Raw genomic sequence first — 11117 nt, forward strand, 5'->3', positions numbered from 1 at the left:
TCATAACATTATAGTTTACATGGTAGGCGATAATGGCTATTGAATAACTGTTTATTTTTTACTTACGTTTTTTATCGTCTGGAGGCCGATATGTGTATTTTATATTGAAAAATGTCCCCCCTTCCCAAATTACCTTATACAAACTGTTACATTACATTTATAAAAATAACTTGTTACGTAAAAAATAGTTTTGATATTAACAAGTTCCTTCTATAATACTTTCAAAACAATGCATTCGTCCCTTCATTAATTAAAAAAGTCATGACAAATGTCATTAAAATTTCTAAAACAGCACACCTATATAGCAGAACGTATTTAAAACGCCTTTGTCTTATTCGACTCGATGGATTCTTTGTTTTAAAACTTTTATCCTCTTTGTAAATATTCTTACGGACTTGTAATTTTTCGCCTTTTCTGTGTAGTGAAGAATCTGGATATATCTTAAACTATTTCAGGTGATGTTGGATTAGGCATCCGATTGGGTTATCTTCCTCGGAATTGGCAAACGTTGCGAAAAAAATCGGTGGCCTTCGTTATAAAATTCGATAACCGAAAAGAAGATTGACGGTTGCTTTATGTGTATTGAAGTACATCCTTAATAGAAGTTATCCATCCTAGTTTAATAGAAGACTTAGTCTGAACGCTACCAAGTTAGAATCCAAGAAGGTAGTTTTTAATTATTCATATTCCCAATTAACACAAAAAAATACGAAGCGTCATTATTTTGTCGACGGTACCATAAATAAATCGTGGCCGTGTTTAGTGCCAATTATTACTATTCCTTGATGTCGTATCGTTGTCGTTCAGATGAAAAAAAGGAATCTTGTATATTGCATTCCAACGCTACACGAAGATTTTGTTTGACTCAATCGTATTAGTAGAAGTAATGGAATTCCTTACGTTCCACCCGCAGACTAAGGATTAAAGGCTCTTTTATAAGGTTCTTATATTATTATGGTACCGTAGTCAAAGAAGGAATCCTTATAATTTCATCGAACACAAGTACTATTCACATACACCACAAAATAGTTCCTCTGGTACGATGAATCTGCATTGAACTTTGATGTACTTCGTAGTAAGTTTGCTATTTAATCTTTCAAAGATCTTATGATGTATTCGGTATCTATAGGTTTTATTAAATAAAATATATTTTCCAACTATCATAACTTATGTAAAATAAATTCACGAAAGAAAACTGGAAAAAATAGCGTTCACATTTTTGAAACCTAAAAATATTATTAGTGTTTTTCTACTATATTGTGTTGTATCATACATATAAAGATTGCTCTTGAATTACTCTTTCAATTAAAAAAACGTTTTATAATCCGTTGTGTCATATTTATGATACACAGGGCCAGACAGACAGCGGTAAGCGATTTTGTTTTATACTGTGTAATAATAACTGCTCGTTTATCTAGTGATTACATAGAAAGCCGCAGTCAGTGTCAATTCTCAGTAGCAGACCGGAGTTTGGATTTGTAAAATTACACTACTGTGCTTCGGAAAGCATGTAAAGTAGTAAGTCCTGTCTGAATACTTTCCGGACGTCTCGTACTCCTGCCAATCGGATTATGAGAGTATGGGAATAGAGAATACACTGTTGTACATGTGTTTGCGCAGATACTCGTGTACTATATTTCCTACTAATAACTAAAACTAAAAGAGTATTGGTATAATAAATAAATATACGAGTAATTGGACAACATCTCATACATTACTTTGATCCCAATGTAAGTAGTTGAAGCACTTGTGTTATGGAAATTCAGAAGTATCGTTACTTCGGTATCACAAAGATCCAAGACAACATAGAAAACTAATTACCTTTTTCTACATGGACCGGCCGGGATTCGAACCCGGGACCTCGGAGTGGAGTACTCATGAAAAACGATTTACACACTACTCAACCAGGGAGGTCATCAAATTGTTTTTAATGATTGTGATTGTTGATAATGACCTCTATAATTATCATTCATAATTTGTATATACTAAAACCATTTACAGCTTTTAATAAACCGATAGCCCAGTATCTACGTAATGAAAGTAAGGTACTTTATTATTGCTATTTCATAAGTCTGTTCACGATTATTAAACTTTAACCTTTATCGCATAATCCTAACTTCGAATATAATTATTGAAAAGGCTTATGTTCGACACAGATTGCCTAACAATATTGTATAAACAACTAACCAATTTAAACTGTATAAGCTTAAATAAACACTAGTACTTATGACATGTAAGATGTAGGCATAATAATTTCGACCTATATTCGTAAACGATTTTCGGACTAGTATTCCAATTTTAAAATTAATTATAAAAAATAAAGTAACAGCCTGTAAATTACTAACTGCTGGGCTAAAGCCTCCTCGTCCATTAAGGTTGCGAGGGTTTAGAACATATTCCACCACACTGTTCCAATGCGGGTTGGTGGAATGCACATGGGCAGAATTTCGATGAAATTTCTTCTTTCATTCCTCACGATGTTTTACTTCACCGTCGAGCACGAGATGAATTATAAACACAAATTAACCCTTCGGGTGCCTGGTGGGTAAAACTTACATGGCGTGCCTGGTGGGTCTATGGGACCCGGTAACAAAATGCTTGTTTTTTACTTATTTCATTAGTCAGAACGCCAAATAATGTGTTTATATTTATTTTAGATCTGTTTAGTTATATGAATTAAAAATAAAATGAAACTAAAGTTCTTCTACAAAATCTCATTAAAAAAAATTAAAAAGACTCTAATTTTACGTAATAAAAATAAACACTTATGTTTTAATCAACAATATTAAACTTTTTAATTGTGATCAACAATCAGACTTCACATTAATTTAAGGCACTATTTAATCAACTTACAAACTATTATATTTTGATCTAAAAGTAACAAAGGTATTGCTTATAACTAATCAGTATTTATGTGACAATTTTCGCAAACGAAAATTGCGTGTTTCAAGCAAATATGACTTGTGCAAGAGACACTGATGTATTTAGACTTGAGTTCTTTTTGGCTAGGACATACATAACAACACATTTTTCTACCAGCATCATGTCTTTTGGGTGGTGGCTCTGAGGGTTCCCGTAAATGAGAGCTGATTCTCTTACGTAAAGTATTTGTAAGATTTTGTTTCTTTCAACTATTACGTCGTTTAGTCAGATGTGGAGCAGTCAATACCATGCCCATTTTTTTATAAAGTTCCTTCTAGTTGTAATTGTATCAGAATTGTTTAACATATTACTAACTTTTGCGTTTATGCCAGTAGTGTTGAGAATCCAGAAATAATAATCAAGACCTTTATATATTGATCTGTAACCAAAATTACATAATGGCTGGGACATATAAATCACTTTCATTTGGTTGTGTATATGATATCACTGTTATTTGGTTCGTTATAGACTTTTACTTCTGCCTTGTCATCATCAGAATCATGTGTCTGACTCACATTCACTTTCATCAAAAATTACATCCTCATCTTCATTTTCTTCAAAATTTCTCTCTAAGGCTTGGCGAATTTCATAATTTATTAATCGCCCAGCCATTATAACTGTATTCATATTTTTTCCACAAATAATTTACCACCCAATATAAATTAAAGAGACAAAACAAAAATAATAGCTTGAAGATTAAAAGTTACGCCGCGTGCCTGGTCGGGTCCCTGAGACCCGAGCGCACACAAAATACGTGTTGTTCGGATGGGTGTACATTGTGGACAGCGGGAGAATAGTCAAAATAGCCGTTAGTTTGTATCGCGAAGCTACTCAGGAGTGCAGCGGGTTTGCTCCAAAAATTTAAAAGTTATCGTTGATTTTTTGAAGTGACGGGTCTGTCAGACCCACCAGGCACCCGAAGGGTTAAGCACATATATATATACTGGTGCTTGCCTGGGTTGCCCAAAATAATCGGTTAAGATACACACGTTCTAACCACTGGGCAATCTCAGCTCACTAATATAAAAAAAAGACTTGACATATTACAAATGACCTTTCAAAATATATTGTCAATGTTCGGCTATGGGCACATAATATGCCTGAGATATATTTTCCCTTTCTCTGAGCTCACTTAATCAACATTAAATCTACACTATAGTAATACGACGTTTTGTTTTTTGGCGCTTGAAAATATATATATCAAATGGATATACTGCACAAAGCACAGATCGAAACCATGCTATTATTATTATTATCAAGAAAAATATGATAAATCACAAATTTCAGTATATAAATTGAAATCTTACCTTAGTGAAGAATAAGGAGTTTATTAAAATACATGGAAATATAAAACATGGTGTTCATATTTGATGATATACATACTGCTCAAATAAACTTATTGGTATATAGCTCATGTACTCGTATTTCATTTGACCAATAGAGTAACTCGGTTTCTTGCTTCCTCTTGGCGGTATAATATCAATTCTGAACGGGTGTTCTATATTCAAATTTAATACAGTAACGAGACGATTCGAACGTGCGGGTAAGATACTCATAATCTTCTTCTTCTGCCTGGCATTTATGAAACCGACTAAAATTGAACCACCAATTGGAAGAAGGGAATAAACGCCACTTTTCGACATATTCACTTTCATACACTCTTACATTCTTTAGACGTAGGGCTAAATATTATACATTTAAGGCAGGTCTGTCGGCGTATAAAGCAGGATTGATATTTTCTTAATAATCATTGATGTCCTATAAGTTAATAAGTTGAAAGCAAAAAGTTATGAAGTTTGTTTTTATTATCTCCGTTCCTATTTTTTGGATTAATTCCCTTCTTCCAATTGGTGGTTCAATTATGATACTTGACCATTAGAAATAAAAAGGTTTTTTTTTTTGGTTACAAGTCAGTAAATACTTTTCGGAAGCACTTTTGGATTTTATTAAAATTGTTTAGTGATTTTACATAGTGATTATAATATGAAGGTTTTACATAAGCTATTTAAAGTTGTAAAACAGGTGATCCTTGTCAAGTAACACGGTACGCTCTCTTACTTGCGTAGAAACTTTTAATAGGTTTTTCTCCTAATCACACAATTCGAGAAACACTTTTCGTGATACCTTTTAAATTATCTTTTGAGGTTTCGTAGTTGGATTATAAAATAAATCGGCTAGAACACCAAATAACTAAAAAAAACTAAACAAAAATGACCTTGTTTATGACATAGGTGACAAACGAGCAGGACGCTTACCTGATGGAAAGTGACTACCACCGCCCATGACATCTGTCATCTTTCTCGTGTGGATAAAGTACGATTTGCTACGGTTTCATTTCTTTTGTATTTTTGTTATCTTCGCGCAACCGATGCCTCAGATCTCATATCACAGGTTCTCACTGGTAAACGTATATATCAAGTAATCCCGTTCGTTCAGTCCATCACAAAAGTAAGCCGCTTGAAACTAACACTCGTGACAACGAATATATTGTATGTTTTGATTCGCGCCAAAAAACCGACATCGCTCCGAAATTGGACGAGTATTCGCGAACACACCCGAAAAATATTAATACATATTGGAAAATAATACATAGCTATTCGTTTGTATACGAGCATATGGGCCATCTGTTGGTAAGTCGTTACCACCACCCATAGACATAGGCGCTGTAACTCTGTAAGAAATATTAACCATTCCTTGCATCGCCAATGTGCCACCAACATTGGGAACTCAGATATTATGTCCCCTGTGCCTGTAGTTACAGTAACAATACTAAGTACTGTTATTTGGCGGTAAAATAACTGATGGGTGGTATCCATGGGCTTAAATATGTATTTAAATAAGGAATAATGACGTCAATACGAACTTATATTTAAAAGTAAAAAAATCACTCGATCTAAATCCACATTGATACTATACATCGATATAAATAAAAATCGATACAATACAACGCTACAGTAAATTTTATATTAGAAAATATTTCATTTCGAATGACAAGTGAGAAGTTGCAGTACAAACTAAATCTCAATATCCTTCGCCTTTTATCTTGAACTCTCGGAATAAACTCTAAACTGTATTGTTTCTCGATCAAAGCGGAGGATTTACGGTACGCTCACGCTTTGATATTAAACGGATATGAGGTGTCTCGGGTCCCGGATACAGACCGCAAATCTACGTGTGCGCTATAAATATATCGAACGAAAATTATTTTGGTTATGACGAGAGAGATTCCCGCGCGAACTTTGTAAATTTATAGTTTTAAAACTATTTTTGTGGTTCGCAGTAATATAATATTCACGTTCATAAAATTTAATGTTGAAATTAAATTTCTTTTGAATATAACAAATTGTAATTCCGGCAGATGACAGTGTTATTAGTTTGGTGTTGAAAACCATTTATTATTATTTAAAAAAAGGAAAAAAAATAACTAAAATAATACGATAAAAGAGATATCAGAAGCATCTCCAGTTTCTAAAACACAACAATAATTGTTATTTATCTTGCACATAAAATTCTACTAAAGTGGTATCCGTTACAAATAATTTATCTTAATTATTATATTTTTTCCTATACAACAACAGCCTGTAAATTCCCACTGCTAGGCTAAAGGCCTCCTCTCCCTTTGAGGAGAAGGTTTGGAACATATTCCACCACGCTGTTCCAATGCGGGTTGGTGGAATACACATGTGGCAGAATTTCTATGAAATTTGTCACATGCAGGTTTCCTCACGATGTTTTCCTTCACCGCTGAGCACGAGATGAATTATAAAGACAAATTAAGCACATGAATCAGCGGATCTTGCCTGGGTTTGAACCCGCAATCATCGGTTAAGATGCACGCGTTCTAACCACTGGGCCAGCTCGACATCTTTTTTCTAGAATATCTAATAATATTTTAGGATAGCGAGCTTCCTAAACAGAAATTTTAGTATATCGTTCCGCCCCTTTAAATATAACATCTTAGTTCATAATGTTAAACATTAACGTAATTCAAGCAAGCTGATAAAATACCGAAGCTTTTAAGCCCATAGACCTAAATGACCTTTTGTATATTATGTAGAAATTTAATGGGGTGACAAAATGTCCATCAAAAACCCCCTAATGTTATAGTATATGGGTGTGTTGCCATGACGCTTAATTGGAAGAGTATTAAAACTTCAAGGGGAATCAATCCTTTTTTATAGTACTCCGGAATTTACCGGACTATATCTAACTGTAATGTACTAGGTGCTATCTTTTTTGTAAGTTTCGGTGGTGGTGGTATCTAATCCCGTATTCATTCGTTACCTAAATTGGTGGTACATTGACTATGTATAAATAAAAATTTTAACAAAAAAACCGACCTCAAACAAAACACTATTTTAAAACAAATGAAAAAAAATAAATGCGTATTCAACATATTTTTTAGAGTTCTCCCAAGTAAAATGAAATTAAAAATATTAGATAACATAAAAGTCGGTTTACGATTATATAACGTAGTTAAAATTATCAAAATCGTTCCACACAGTGAAAATTTATGACTTAAGAAACATAATAAAAAAAAAAATACAGACGAATTGATAATCTCCTTTTTGAAGTCGGTTGAAAATATACTTAATATATATTATAGGGACAATATAATATAAGACTAAGCTTTAAAATGATAGACGTATCAAAATAGCGTATATTGTTCTAGCGACCCGAGCCGGTTTCGCACGAGTGCCACACTGATACTAAATATACTACAGAATTTGTTTATATACGACATTACATTAGATACTTCTAAAATTATCAGTGTTTATTTACTATATTCCCATATTGTATACAATTTCCTTTCGAATCACTCTATCTATTAAAAATACCGTATCAAAATCTGTTCCGTAATTATAAAGATCTAAGCATACATAGGGACAGACCGCGGTAAGTGACTTTGATTTACACTACGTAATGATACCGTTAATTAAGTTCAACATTTCCCTTCCTTTATACACAAAGTAAAGTCTAAAAGAATAATAGCACAGTTACGAAAAAGGTTTCATGGTAACAACTTTTAAAAATTCCTGTGGCTCATAAATGAATAATCGCAAAAAACTACAGTGACAATCTTCAAAGCACATTATTCTTTTGATATAATGCTTTAAGCTTTACGGTCCAATATTTTATTTCTACTCATTTTATACCTAAAGTATGCTCATTAAAAGCGCTCCCTTTTTTAATTAGGAAGCTTTATTAATTGAAGACTGAATAAATTTTATATCAAAAAAATTTGAGCGGTTCCTTATAATAGATTGACACCAACTTGGACCTCAATACTCATTATGGTAAAGGATAATCTTCTTGCTTAGACTTCATAATATTATCGATTTCATTGTTCAACAAACTAACTTATAAGACCACTGCCCATAGGTCTGGACTTAGAATGCTTAGTATAGCCGATTTAAAAGTATTAAGGTCGAGAAAGTTTAATTTTTCGACTTTATTACTTTTATATGGGCTATATATTTTGACGACCTCCGTGGTCGAGTGGTGTGTACACCGGTTTTCATGGGTACGCCACTCCTAGGTCTTGGGTTCGATTCCCGGTTGAGTCGATGTAGATTATCATTAGTTTTCTATGCTGTCTTGGGTCTGGGTGTTTGTGGTACCGTCGTTACTTCTGATTTTCCACAACACAAGTTCTTTAACTACTTATATTGGGATCAGAGTAATGTATGTGATGTTGTCTCATATTTAGTTATTTATTAATTTAGATTCTGGTTTGAACCCGCAATCGTCGGTTATAACGCGTCATTTCAATAAGACACTCATCCAATATATAATAACCCTCGCAGATAGCAAGTCATCCTTGAGAATGGCCGAAGGATGAAATCGGTAAGTCATAATTATTATCAGATTACTGTCAATGATAACAATACTCCTAAATGTTAATTAATTACGTGTAACATACCGTCTTCAAATCATATATTATATATACATGGTGAAACGCTACAGAAAGGTCAATAATCTATCACAATCTTAGTGGAAGATCTTGTTGATTTCTTATTGTTTAACTATGAAAGACCGAGTCTCCGATAAGTATTATCCAAATAGGCATAATATCAAGTAGTAATGATCTAATATATATTTTAAATAATATTAATTTTAACAAATAAAAATGTAGCGCCAGAGCAAAACGATCAACATAAAATGAGCCCAGTGGGAAATCAATGCGAATGCAGTACAGCCATTGTTAGCTGTTATTATTATTTACATAATTAGCTATACTTTTAACGGATAATTATTTGAAATGTATTCACAATGATTAATTATTTATCAATTAGTTGTATATAAAATCTGATTCGAATAATAAGCTCTTGACATTCTTTCATTAACCCTTGTCTTGTATTGTTTTTATCTGTGCTTATTTTATTTATTTATTTTGACTCTGAACTGAAGTTCAAAGAAAGAAGTACAGCATAAATATATATTTTTTTACACGCATACTCTAACATTTGTACTATTTTTAAGTGAAAATTTTATTGGTTTATGATATAGTAATAATTCCTTAATTCTATGTAATAACACACTGTATGTTTACCAAATATAAATAAAATAACATACCTTAATTGTCATATATTTAAAAACGTTACAATTTTTTTTAAGATTGAGACCTTTACTATATAGAAATTGAAATGACAAATAGTTCGTGTACAATCATACTCGCATCGAATACAAAAATATGCCCATTATTTCAATTTCACTTCAAAAACTATGAACGTCTATTTTAATTAATTTCCCTCATCCATCATCATTCTCATCCTCATCCATTAAAGAGAGGGTTTGGAACATATTCCACCACGCTGTTCCAATGCGGGTTGGTAGAATGCACATGTGGCAGAATTTCAATGAAATTAGACACATGCAGGTTTCCTCACGATGTTTTCCTTCACCGCCGAGCACGAGATGAATTATAAACACAAATTAAGCACATATATATAGTGGTGCTTGCCTGGGTTTAAACCCGAAATCATCGGTTAAGATGCACGTGTTCTGACCACTGGGCCATCTCGGCTCATGTTTATTTGATCTATCTAAAAATATATAAGGCCGGAAGATAAATGTTCAATATCAGTAATAATGATAAACCATATAGTGATTACACTCATCGAGTTTCAGGAAATTCCCTTGATCATATTCAGGGAAGTTCTATTTTAATCCTTACAGACAACTCAGAAAGTCATATGATGCGCAAGTTAGTGCGCATATATATAACAGGTGCACTTCTAGAAATTACCTAATATTACCTTCCTCGTATATCTAGAAGCTTGTTAGTCAACAAGCTTTTTATAAAGTCTTATAAAAACCTTTAAAAATTAATTAATTTTAAAAACATATATTTTTAATTCGTTGACGTCCAAGTAAGTGATACTTATTAAATCAATTAAAATAAAACTTATATCCGACTAACGACCCGTTTTTTGCACTGATCAAATTTATTGATAAAGAAAATATTGAGATATAGTTTTAAAAGGTAATACCTATAGCACTTACAAATCAAGAAGCTTCCTAACAGTGTACAACAACAATAACAACAACAGCCTGTAAATTCCCACTGCTGGGCTAAAGGCCTCCTCTTCCTTTGAGGAGAAGGTTTTTGGAACATATTCCACCACGCTGTTCCAATGCGGGTTGGTGGAATACACATGTGGCAGAATTTCTATGAAATTTGTCACATGCAGGTTTCCTCACGATGTTTTCCTTCACCGCTGAGCACGAGATGAATTATAAAGACAAATTAAGCACATGAATCAGCGGTGCTTGCCTGGGTTTGAACTCGCAATCATCGGTTGAGATGCACGCGTTCTAACCACTGGGCCATCTCGACTCCTAACAGTGTAAAAAAATATCATCGAATTATTAGTTACGAAGATTACATACAAACAAACCAATTCTACGTCTTTATTTATGTTATAGATAAAGGAACGCGTTTCAGAAAAGGTTTAAGCGTATTATATTATAATAGAGCTACATCCGCTTTAAATTAACGAGACAAGCGTGAAGCTCCGGTTCTAGTAACTACACAATCACAATATGACTTTATATTGAAAAACAATAACGTAGTTTCTCATTGCGAATTCGTCATGTCATTTCCAGCTCTACGCTATTGTTCTAAGGTACATTTTACTTTTAAGTAATTTAACGCATACGTTCAGTTATTTACGCTGAATTATCGTTGAAGC

This window comes from Vanessa cardui, chromosome 17 (assembly GCF_905220365.1).
Source record: "Vanessa cardui chromosome 17, ilVanCard2.1, whole genome shotgun sequence".
NCBI classification, from domain to species: Eukaryota; Metazoa; Arthropoda; class Insecta; order Lepidoptera; family Nymphalidae; genus Vanessa; species Vanessa cardui.